The sequence below is a fragment of the Erythrolamprus reginae genome, chromosome 2 (genome assembly GCF_031021105.1).
Source record: "Erythrolamprus reginae isolate rEryReg1 chromosome 2, rEryReg1.hap1, whole genome shotgun sequence".
Lineage (NCBI taxonomy): Eukaryota > Metazoa > Chordata > Lepidosauria > Squamata > Dipsadidae > Erythrolamprus > Erythrolamprus reginae.
The window spans coordinates 133,707,889-133,721,633 of NC_091951.1; positions in this window are offsets into that span (position 1 = coordinate 133,707,889).

Consider the following 13,745-nt stretch of genomic DNA (forward strand, 5'->3'; position numbering starts at 1 on the left):
GGCTTGAGAATCTTCAAGGATGATGGAACATGCGCCCCGGCTAAGAACTGTGTCAAAAGATGGGGGACTAGGGCATAGGGGTGCTATTTAGACTCAGTCCTGATTGACCAGTGATGTTATCTTTCCCATCCTTGGAGGCTAGCTCCACCTACTATGGAGAACTGAGCTTTGCACACCAGAAATATATCTGTGGACAACTGAGAAGATAATGTTCCACATTGCCTGTGCCTTTTCCTCTGTAGTTCTCATTTCAACAATGCGAAGGCTGATTTTATTGCGAGTTAGCTAAGTGAAGCCAGCATGAACCATGATGTGTTGCCATTATGAGAAAGGGTTGTTAGTAACCCTGCCTCCCTTTGGGAAGACAGGCTATACCTTCTTGGAGACTGATTTCCCTTATGCTAAATAATGGCATACCTGCAGGTCAAGTACATATTTATTCTTGACATAATTCAGCAGCATGCAGAGTTCCTGAGTCTTAAGTGTTTTGGCAGTCCTTTTCCCAGGCTACCGGTAACAGAGTTGCCCTGCTGAAAATGGCATTTACTTTGTACACATGCTGTATGTGTTACAATTCAAACTACTCAGTGTGTGTACTGGCATTATGTATGCTTCCCAAGGTGGATGTCCAGCCGCTGTTTTCTTTGTGAAAAATCAGAACAGTATCATTTTATAGCCATTACTGTCCAGGGTAATTGCGAAATCCAATAGAAGTTTGGGATAAAATGTATTTCCTTTTTTCTCATATTGTAATATGTTATACCCTGTGTGGTGTATGCGTGTGTGTGTCTTTGTGTGTGTGTGTGAGAGAGAGACAGAGAGAGAGAGAGAGACAGAGAGTTACAAATATTAACAGCATTCAAGATATCTTGAATACTCTGATCTGCATGCAATCCAAGCTTCCCTTTTTTAACTCATTATTTTTACAAGTCAAAGTTCCATAAGCACCCAAATAGAGGTTGGGAATAGGTGGGCACAAGAGATTATTGAGGAAGAATAACAGTATAAGACTTTCCACTATATTAGACAGAATAAAGAATAAGAATAAGGGAAAAACAGAAATGCAGGCCTTCTAGTCTAGTCTGACTCTATACCATTTCAGATAAATGGCTGTCAAGAGTCTTTAAAAATGACCAGTGATGGGGCACCCACAATTTCTAAAGGCATCACTTTGTGCCCTCCCCATGGGGATCCGCCCCACTATTTGAGAAACACTAGTTTACACCAACATCTTTCACTGTATCTTTCTATACTTTTCTGTCATTGTAAATCATATTTTCTTCTATCTTATGGCTAAAGTGTTTCATAGTTTGTCTTTTGTTCTTTAAAATTCTTTTTATCAGATCTATCCAAACATGGTCATCCATTCAGTCTATTTATTTTTCCTTCATGTATTTATTTTGCAATGCAGTTTTTGTTCATTTTTTTCCTGTAAGAAGGAAACAACAAATTTAACAAACTTGTTTTGTGCTGAACACTCATTTTTATATTCGATGGACATCATTTTCTTTCATTTTGATCCCAGGTCTCCTTGTTTCATCAAAAACATACTTCTTAAATAATTTCTTTTTTATTATCCTAACATATATAGCCCTCATTTCCTTATAACAAAAGCTTGTTTTATATATAACAATTTTGCTTCTTTCAATGAATATTTATTCCTTACAACAGGCTGTGAACTTAGCCACTTTGTTTCTATTAACATTTGCAGATTTTAAAATCAAGTTCTCAGTCAACAATGTATCATTACCCCCGGAAGCCAAGTAACGACGCTGAGACATGTTGTGGATTAAATACGGGTCATTTATTGAATTAACATAAATTTAAATAAATTTGAATACGTCAATTTAAATATTTAAATTCAGAACGAACTAAGGACCTGCAGAGGCCAAAACTAACGGGGCGGAAATTCCTACCAGAAAATTCCTTGGCAACTTTGGGCAAAACTCCTTGCGGAACCAGGTGAAGGTACCACCTTCACCTGGATCCAAGCCATGCCCCTTCATCGTGTGGGAGGAGTTCACCCTCCAATCCCCATGGGAAATTGTATCTGGTGATTCCCATGGACATCCTCTCTCCAATCCCTGACGTTGTTCCAACCTCTAGTTCCTGGAGAGAGGCGGTCCATCACCCTTTGAAGGATGCCCAAAAGGAGCATGCGCAGTCACTTCTAATTACCCATTTCCGCCCCTAACCTGCCAAACCCCAATGACCAAAGGGAGGCCTATACCACTAAGTGCGCCGTACCCCCTAACCAATCCAGTCCGCACCATCAGTGTGGAATAGGCGAAAAAACGGCCGCCTCTAAAGGGGAGGCCGCAAAAAATTCCTATTCAACCTCGAAGCAACCTCCTTAGGACACACTATTGATAGCGGAGGGTGGGCGGGTGTTCGCTGGAGGGCGCCAGAGCAAGGGGGAGGTCCTGTCCGGATCGCCCTTAAATAGGGCGATCTAGGACCTCCCTCCAGTCCCAGCAGGCAGCGCGCCACCCTGGCGCGCTGCCAAAAGCTGAACTTCCGGGTTCCAGAGGAACCCGGAAGTATGGAACTCAGGAAGCTACCGGCAGGGTCTCCTGGGCTCCGAAGGTAATTTCAGCCAGCTGTTTACGCTGCTGGCCGGGCATTTGTCTGCATTCAAAAGTACACACAAATGCCCAACCAACAAACTTATAAGCTTTACTTTATTTTATTTGCATCCCACTTTTATTATTCTCACAAACGCTAAAGATGGTAATATATCAAACATATTTTCTTCTTCCTATTTTCACTACAAAAACAACCCTGTGAGATTTTTTTTTTAAATGTTAAATTGGTAACATGTAATTGTGGGTGTATGAGGAATTATTTGAGATATTAAAATATATATGTGAAAGTTTAAAAGGTAATAAAGAGTCAGAAATTTTGCTAGTATACACAGAGCAGGAAATGGATAGTTAATCAAGTCAAGGGTTTTTCATGTTAGATTTGAATAGGATGATGCATATTATTTATAGCAAAACAAATTAATAGAAAAAGCGGAAAGGGAATTTTGAAATAGTATAAATTTTGTATAATCAATAAAAAGGGGTTTTTATGCAAGATTTGAATACAATAATATATGTTGTTTATAATAAAATAGAACAGCAAATGCAAGGCAAAAAAGTAATATGGTTTAATTTTAAAAACAATATAAATTAAGAGATGATGTTAAAATGCAGTGGGACAAACATGAGAAATATATGTAGTAAGACAACCAATTGATATTATTGTAACAGGTTAAAAATTTAGGGTGATTAATAATATTGCTAATGTATTAAGAAAAAAGTAAGTTAAGATAAAGAACTACCTTATTTTTTCAGAGTATAAGATACACCACAGCAATAGCAATAGCAATAGAATTTAGACTCACATACTGCTTCACAGTGTTTTACAGCCCTCTCTAAGTGGTTTACAGAATCAGCATATATTGCCCCCAACAATCTGGGTCCTCATTTTACCCACCTCGGGAGGATGAAAGGCTGAGTCAACCTTGAGCCTAGTGAGATTCGATCTGCCAAACTGCTGGCAGCTGGTGATCAGCAGAAGTAGCCTGCAGTACTGTACTCTAACCACTGTAATTAATTGGGTAATTAAAGTCTGTTAGGACCTTAACCCCGGAGGTCGATGGATAGAAGCCTTAATCATTTCAAACAAGATATTTATTTAAAAAAACAGAAATAAACAAATAAAAGACTGTCTCAAGGGACAGCATAACATATACATCTTACATCATGGAGGTTCATGGAGGTAGAGGGAAGAAGAAGGAGGAAGTGAAGAGAGATTGGCAGGATATTGCGACATAAGAGGAGGATCCAATAAGGCACATATTAGTTAACTGTTTCATTACTGAATGTCTCTGAGGGGCTGTACACCGAATACAGCCATTTCTGGCCTCCCGAAGTCCCACTCCGCATCTCATTTTTGATAATATAATAATAACAGAGTTGGAAGGGACCTTGGAGGTCTTCTGGTCCAACCCCCTGCTTGGGCAGGAGACCCTACACTACTTCAGACAAATGGTTATCCAACAGCTTCTTAAAAGTAAGTAAGAAAAATAGGTAAGAAAAAAAAATGTCCTGCAAGCCTCCCAAAACCTCTGAATGCCCTTTTTAAAAAAACAAAAAATGGGCCTGTTTTTCACAAAAATGGGGTGTGCAGAGGGTTTGGGAACCCTGTAGGAGGCTGGGAGAAGGCTAAAAACCTCTGTGTGCTCTCTCTCTCTCTCTTTTCAAAAATGGCCCTGGTGTTTTTGCAAAAACTGGGGCATTTTTGCCCTTCCCCAGCAGGCCTCCCAAACCCTCTGCCCATCCCAGTTTTACAAAAAAGAGTGAAAAACGGGTCTATTTTGCAAAAAGTGGGGTGCACAGAAGATTTAGAAAGCCTGCAGAGTGCTCCTGGGAAGGCAAAAATGCCCTACTTTTTGCAAAAAAAGGAGGGGCATGCAGAGGTTTTGGGAGGCTTGCAGAACGCTCCTGGGACTAGGGAGGACAAAAACTTTTTTCTTACTTACCTTTTTGAAATCTTGATGCGTCTTATATACCGGTGCATCTTATAGTCTGAGAAATATGGTATGTAAAGGAAATATTATGACTGAAATTGAAACAGAGATATGATGTAAAATGGATTATGCATATAAAAAGATAGGTAAGAATGATCCGGACAACACTTTGTTCATAAAATATGTATGTTTGGGAAGGGGACGATAAAAAATGTGTAATAAAAATTGATTTAAAAAACAACAACCTTGTGAGATAGGTTAGGGCTAAGAGAAAGTGACTGGCCCAGAGTCACTCAGCTGGATTCCCTAACCAAGGCAAGATTTGAACTCACAGGCTCCTGCTTTCTAGTCTAGTGCCTTAGACCAAACTGGCTCTCTACAATAGCACTGCAAGAAATTCTTATACATCTATTCATAAATGCATTAAATAACTAAGGATTTATTACCCATCCTTGCTTTATTGGAACACTCTGAGTTGTAGTCCTACTTTGGGCATGAAGCCAGCTGGATGACCTTGGGCCTGTAATTTTCTCTCCACCCTAAGAAACACAATGGCAAACAGGTTCTGAAAATCCTTGCCAAGGAAATTGCAAGGGCTTATCCAAGCAGCCTCAACTGAATTCAATTGGAGCCAATTGAATGGAAGAAAACAAAATTCCATAATTTAATCCTATTCGTTTTGTCATATACTTTTCAAAATCAACAGTTATACAAATATTTTACTCATTTTTATAAATTTCTCTATGAATACTGAAGAGCAAAAAAATTGATTTGTGTGCTCAATGTTTGAAATAAAACCGCAACACACTTGTCAAATCTTCCCCAGCACAGCTACCAAACTAATTTCCTTTTAGGTTTCCCATTCTCTCTTACTACATTTCCCCTTTCATAAGCAAACAATAACAGATTGCTTCTATAAACAAACCATGTCCACATTTTAATATTTTCTCAGTTATATCAGTTTTGCCTGCTTTTCTATTTTTCAACTTTTTTTAATATTTATGACTTCCTTTTTTGTCTTTCTTCCCCTGGGATACTCACATTATGGCATTTATTTTTTCCAGTTCTGCTCTTCAACATACTGCTAACTTTTCCATATGAATCAATAAAACAATCCTTCTAGCATTCCTTCTCTTCAATTTCACCCCAAATCACTTCTCAACTTTTATTTTAAATTCCATTCACTCTGCTCTCTTTATTGAGCCTTCTTCAGCCATTTTAAAAAGCTAAGCATTTTCTTTTCACCTTTCTCATCTTAATACTTTCTTATTCTCTTTGTCTACCTAACAGAATAATTTATCTTTATCCTCTTTCAACAGTCATTCTAAAAAATTTTAGCCTTACCTTCTTTGCTTCATCAATCTACAAAACATCATTTTCATGCTTCCCATTAGTGTAACTCCACATACTTCTATGACATTCTATAAAATAATTGCTTTCATTCTGTTTCACATTCTTTTTTTCTTATTTTCTGATCCTATCAGCTAGAAGGTGTTTGCAATAGTCTGACATACATCCATGACTATTCATTCTAGGCAACCAAATACACGTTGCATAGTTCCTTAATCTATTGGATTACCATATGAGTAATTAGTTCATCCAAAATGGCAATAATGACAGTGCTATTAACATCCCACGCTGCTTAAAAGCCTACCTAGTTCAGTACCCTACAATTGTATTGAGGTCTAGTAGTGACCAAATGCCCACACGAGAATGCCAGTCTGAATTATGCTACAAATTATGGGTGTTAAAGTTCAGCACATTTGAATGGGACAAAATTGAGAAAAAGTGAAGTAAAATGCTCACTGACTAAATGAGCACTGGCACTGTAAAAATGAGCTTTCTAGTTCATCTAGAAATTCTTTCCTGGCAAATATTAGGTTTGTTGATGGAAGAAGATCAGTACAGTGAAAACAAGAGTAATGGTGAAATGAAGCTGAAGTTTGATTTTAACAAACGTCCTGAATTTGCACTAGAAGATCATCACTCCATTTATTATTTTGCAAACCACGGCTTCAAATTACATCCTAATGTAAATACATTAGTGGCCTTTTCTGCTTTAAAAAGGGAAAGGTCAAAGTTATAAATGCTTGCCTATTTCATCAGATAGTTTTCTTTAAGGAATATCTGCTCTGGCTGCAGCTGTCTTTAATACAGATCCAGTTCCTAAACTTTGTCCCTAAAATTCAGCAAGAATCCTGGTGTGCTTGATGTTTTTAAGGTTATACATTTCCAAATATTGTAAAACACTTTCCTAAATCTGTAGTGCAAATTTTCTTTTTCTTTTTCATTTTATTTTTAATTGATGAGACTGATTGTTAAGGCAGCAATAACATACCTGGGAAGTGACCCAAACACTGCCAAACTGTGTCCTATCCTGCCCGCAGGAATAATGACAATCATCAACATAATTCTTAAATATTGTTGATTTTTAGCAATATGCTTTGGCTTACTCCAACTCCAGGATCAAACTGGTAAGATTTCAAAAGATTCATGGTAGGTTGTCCTTATGAAAGCTAAAGTTCCTCCAAAAAAATTGACTCAAATCAGAACTCTCAATGAATATTATTAATCATTTCAAGAGTTGGAGGAACACCATAGCCTGCCAAAAGAATGCATAATTCTCTTTGAATAAGAAAAGCACCAAATTAAGGAGAAAGGAGTTTGAGGACTGATTGCTTTAGCTTCATAGTGAATGGATTTTCTGCTTTGAAGAGAGATGTTGAAATGATATATAATATTGTATAGAATTATGTCGATATAATTTATATTCCGGCTCAGGACTCTTTTAGTTCTTTCATAAAGGAACCTACAGGGTCTGCAGGACTGGATACTTGCTCTAAAAATGCTATATGTTGTCCCTCTGCCTTTGCCATTGCATCCTTCATATCCACCATGCACCCCACCCTAATGCCTTTCTTTTCTCTTTGTCACCAAGGAGCAAAAAACCTCAAGCGCTGATGCTGTGCTTTCTTGTATATGAACATATTATGCCATGTTTTTACATTTTTTTAAAGAGATGGGAAGAATAAACTAATCATTGTCACCCAGTATCACGTTTGTTGATGTTATTCCAGTCAGGTAGATGAGATAGTCAAACGAAACAACAAAACAAGACCCATCTTACTATGCCCCTCTTTCTTTCTTTCTTTCTTTCTTTCTTTCTTTCTTTCTTTCTTTCTTTCTGTCTCTCTCTCTCTCTTTCTGTCTCTCTCTCTCTTTCCTCCCTCCCTCTCTCTATCTGTCTCCCTCCTTCCCTCAATCACTCCCTCACCCCTTCCATATTTCATGAATTGTGAACAACAACAGAAAACATGGCATGAAACATGCCTCAATAAATATTTCAAGACCAAAGTCATCTTGGAAATAAAAATCTTCTGATTGTTTTGTTTTCAATTTCCATTTATTTACAATTCAAAAGATTTCAGTGAAAAGTTTCAGAAGTTCTCAATTTAGGAATTGGTGGGTGGTGAACATATGTACTCAATTGATAAACTAATCTAATTCCAAAGATGCCAAAATAATATGATGAAACTGCTTGCAATTCATTGTATTTCCTATTATATTTTATAGCACTTGAATTAAGCAGGGGGATTAAAGCAAATCATCAAATCATCATTTTAATAAATAAAACTGCAGAGATATTAAGAATAAAGATTTGGGCCATTAATTAAAGCATATCAGTATTATAGCAGCCCTGGCAAGTACCAAATTAATTACAGCAGCACTGATGGATATTATCAAATTGTCGATTTGTAGGACTCTTAAACATAGCCACAAAAACAAATAATTCCAGCTTCTAAAATATGGAGTACAATGATATTGAGATAATATACTAAACTGCGTGGCGTGCACATCATCTTATATGGAATATAAATCTTTATAGTATTTTGCTGAATTTCCTAGCCAGATAGGCATGACATTAATTTATTTTATTGTCAGAAAGGGAGTAACTGAACACAAACTCCCAACAACAATCCTGACGTAATGACAATGGAACTGTTGAAATGTTCCCCATTGGAGTTTTATGCCAGTTCTCAACAATGCATCAGCACTAAACCAACTAACTGGAATTTAACTTATTTGTCAATTATAAGTCTATTAAACATATTGGAAATGTTTTTCCAGCATTTGATTCATTTAACTAATTTGAATGCATCTCAAGAGAGAAGGGGGTGTTGAAGCTTCTCAAAAGAACTCTCCTAAATTAAATTCATTCAAAAATCAGACTCTACAATTGCCATTTCATAGGGATTATTTGAGAACTAGATTCTGTTCTCAGAAATGTTGCTGTTTCCTCAACAGAATTGGTAATTGGTATCTTTCTAGGAGGGGAAAGAACATGGGGGATATACATATAAATCATCTGAATACAATACAGTCTCCAATTGTACAGACTACAATTAAAGTCTTTCACTGCAAGACATTGCTGTCTATATAGCTAAGATAATGTGCAAACTTGCTGCTGGTGGGCAAATTCTGTTCATACATTATATAACACTTCTTAGCAATTTTGATGAACACTACAGGTAGAGACAGATTATAATGGAAGCACTTAATTGAAATTCATTTCTGTTTTACTTCAGATGGAAAGTACGCTGCTTGAGCCCTGAAACATATTCAATTTTATTCAAACTGAATGCCGATTTTTCAGGCAAAGCTACATTTAAAGGAATAAAAAATGTTTCAAAGAAAACCTGAAGATGACTGCACATCTTTAAAGCTTTATTTTAAAAGCGCACGCACACTCATGTGCATTTTTCCCCCTGTTCTCTCCATTCCATTATGTTGCTAACGGTAGGAAGCCTCCATACTGAGGTAGAAAAGCAGTGATACGAATCCCATAGAGATATGCTATTTTGATGGCATCTTGACATCTTTCACTGACACTTCCAGTCACTTCAGGTCCTTGTGGATTCACTGGGATATTAGATTTTCAGCATGGTGCCCTCCAAGATGTGACTTAAAATGTGACCAGCCCATCTTCTTTTTTTGTTGAAATTATGGCTTCAAATTGTTTGGCTTCAAATTATGAAATTATGGCTTAAAATTGTATGGCTTCAAATTTCTTCCAAAAGAAGGGTTAGCAAAAGTCTTTGATGAAGACAGCTTTCAACAAAAATTAAAATGTATCTGATCATGAAAATGTAGGTTTCCTTAGATACTTAGACTCTCTCTTCTTTGTGGCAACCTCTGAGATATTGGAACACTGCTGTTGAATCCTTGCTGTAATGAAGGACTGCAATCATGTGGTAAGTAACAGTTCTTTATTAACGAGGAAGTAACGGTTTACAGAACTAAACAAAGACAAACATGGCCGTGCCTGGCAGCTATATATATGCCGGGCTGCCAGGCTGAGCCAACCAATCACCTTGTAGTATTTTCCCACCCAAGGAATATGGGGCGGGTACAAGGCCTAACTGTCCTCTGGACACAACAACTGCTATCATGTTTCCCCTATTCCTTCTTTTCTTCATAAAGATTCTGGAAGTATAGTTGATAGAGGGGTGTATAAAATGAGACAGAAGGAGGCAAAACAGATGATATATGTTGCTAAAGCCTCAAAAGGGGAAGAAATTGCCAAATCTGTAAAGAAGGGAGATAAAACCTTCTTCAGATATATTAGTGATAGGAAGAAGAAAAACTGCAGCATCAGGGCAATGAGGGAACATAGTCTCCCCAGCGAGCTGCTCTCCTTCCTGGAGGATTTCTTCCTGCTGGTGGCTCCTCCACCACTGGAGCGTTCCAGTAGGGGCACAAATGGCTGCCCTTTACTGGTCTCAACAACCTTCTTACATTGTGGTAAACAAAACTGAATTCGGGAGAAAAAGAAGGAGAAGGAGAAGAAGGAGGAGGAAGGAGGAGGAGGGGGGGAAGGAGAAGACTTAGCAATAGCACTTAGAGTTACATTCTGCTTCATAGTGCTTTACAACAATCTCTAAGCACCTTTACATGGCAGTGGATGGTGAGTTAGTCCATAATGCTTATTCTAATCAGTGCATCACCATGACTCTTACCACTTGGCTTTTTCCACAAAGGGAACATTTGTTTGTTTGTTTGTTTGTTTGTTTACAAATATAATTGAATGTCATGGTATTTTTCGATATCGTATGAAATTTCTAGTGATTTAGGGCAGCAACATTTCCAATCAAAACCCAACAAAATGTGTAAAACCAACCATCTGCACGTCTACCAAAATCAGAAAAAGGAGAACATACAAAGAATAATCAACAAGTTATTGCCCAGTTTTATTTCAACTGACCAAAGGGTGCCTATCTGATCATCCAACCATGGTTCTACCCTTTCAGCTATTACCACTCATGAAATAACAAAAATCCCTCAACTTTGCCTCATATCAAAAGGAAGTAAATGAAATTGTTAATGTTGCCTCCTTCTATTTTCCAATACAAAGAGCAGCTTGCATTTGGCTGATAGTTTTCAAAAAATAATAACAATTAAAAAATCTTAGTGGTCACTATCCTAGTAATAGGAAGTTTTCAAAGAAAAGTCCTTTTAAAAGACAGTAAGCCAAAGTCTTGAAATATTCCAATGCTTTGTAGCCATTTCTCCTGTGCATTTAAAAGACCTTGTGAATTACGAAGACAAACTCATAGCATGCTAGCAATTTTGCTATTTTCCCAGTAGCCGAGGTCTAGTCTCATGTTGTTATGCTGGCCTTATTGGAGAGGAGAGGTAGATTAGTTTTAAACAATGCATACAGAATGAGCAAAGCCCCGGGAACAGGACCCAGTACTTCTATACAGCAGGGAAAGTAATAAAAAGGTTGAGCATCTGAAGCAGGGTAAAGCGAGACTCCCCGTCAATGCAGAATGAGACTGCCCACAAGTCTGCAGAGCTGCAGCAATTCAAATGAAAATATCAGCTTTGTTGGGGTTTCCAATATTTCAGAATGGAACTGAAAATAAGTTCACCTCATTTTCAAAATCAGAAAGTAACCTGAGATCTGGAAGAAATTCTAAAGTGCTGAAAAATGATGTTGTGGAGCTATCCTTTAATTCAGGACTGGACAGATAACAAAACTTAAGAAATAAGTACAATTTCAATAAAGCTATTTTTCACTGTTTCAATCAAGGGAGAATTAAGTACACTCATTTTGTAACAGAAGGTCATTTGCCCAAAAATTAATATCTTAGCTTTAATTTTTTTATGATTTATTATCTAGTTCCCCAAGTGCCAATTTTACTCAAAAATCCATTAACTTTAAGGAGACAATTGTTAGTATGCTTATAATAAAAATGCATATGATTTATCCTATTATTGCTCAGGAAATTAGGTAATATGTTTTCTAATAGCCAGTACAAACTACAGTAGCAAACGACTTAATTTACAATAATGGAATATTGATTAGGTACAGTGGCATGTGAAATAGTATTTGGTCACTTTAGATACGTTGCCAATTGAGTTAGGGCCCCCATAAGTGCAATATATTTCTAAAATACCTTAGCAAAACCCTTTCAGAAGAGATTAGCTGAAAATAGTGAAGATCAAAAGAAATATATTTCTTTGGATTGTTTTCTTTTTAATTGATAAACACTTAATGATCATTATAACAATTTACCTTTCTCCTTTTGTGCAAATTCTTTCTCCTGAAGTACTGAGAACTAGCTTAAGTTTGTAGTGTAATGGAAAATAAAAAAAATTTCCTGGTTTTTTTTTCTTCTAAGAATAATACCCTCCAGGGAACTAACATGCAGGAAGGATTATATCAAAGCTTAGAAGTTTTAACATTTCTATTCAGTGGAGGATGCAGCTCTATGAATGCCACAGGGTAACATCATTTTTAACCAATGTAGTGCACTGCAAAGCTGTACTTGCACACATTTAAACCTGCACTTAAATCACACTTATAATAGCTAAATGGGGGGGGGAAATCACCACCACACCACTATTTGGCATGCACATGACTGCTATAGCTTTGTGTTGAGGTTTTCTTAAGCAGTAAAAATATTAGAAGAAAATGAGTAGCCCCATAAGGGTTCTGCAATGTTTATGTTTAAAAAGGTTTTGGAGGCAAAAGAGTGCTAGAGGCAAAGGGCTGATAAACACAGCTCCCATCTGCACATTTTAAAAGCATATATCTTTGCTTTAAAGACGTACAGGCAAGTTACACATTTTTACCTCTAGGTGTTCCAAAGCAGCTTTTTCTAAATAATTTTCAAAAACGTATATTGCCCTAATAGTTGGAACTGAAAGGGTTTCAATGGTCTATTTGTGATTATATGTCAGTAAGGAAACATACTGAGGCATCCCTTCTTAGAAATAATCTTCCACCATGATGGCTACAGAACCAGCAGCTATCCTCATATGGAATTTTAATTAAGCCACTGCTAAAAGCTTGGGAAGGGATCATAACACAAAATCATAGCTAGGGTGGCCATTAGCAAACTTGTGACAGTTTCCTGACAGAACGACTGTGGAACGACTTGCCTCCAGACATTGTGGGTGCAACACTGGAGACTTTTAAGAATTTTTAACAAGAGACTGGAGAGTGATTTGTTTGTAGTAATAGAGTTTCCTGTTTCCGCAGTAGCCGAATAAATGAATGAATGAATGAATGAATGAATGAATGAATGAATGAATGAATGAATGAATGAATGAATGGTTGGACTAGAAAACCTCCAAGGTTTCTTCCAACTCTGTTCTTCTACTATTCTGTTAAACTTTTGGATCCTTTATTAGTGCAATATCAGAAGTCCACTAAATGAGCAAGCTTTCAAAATTTCTTCATCACAATTAATGTTATGAAATGTGCAGGGATGCAATAATGTGATCCTGAAGTTTTAAAACAGAATGTAGGAGGTGTTGATGAACATTAAAATTGGGATTGACTTTTTTTTTTATAAGATGGTATCATATTGCATCCAAGCTTACCTTTAAGTCTACTAAGATATATTTCACTTTTTTTTCTTTTTTGGTTTAATTCTATCCAATTCTTAGGGACAAGTCCCTTCAGGTTTCTTGGCAAGGTTTTTTCAAAAGCAATTTGCCATAGCCACAGAGAAAAATAAAAATGAGTGGCCCAATGTCATCCAGTTGACTTTATCCCTAAAATGGAATTAGAACTCACAGTCTGCAGTTAATACTTGGATGCATTAATACTACAACTGTAAGATTCCAGACAACCACACAGAAGCTTCAACTGCAGAACTGCCCATTGACTATATGAACTGACATACTTGGACATGTTTGCAAATATATGTACATATGA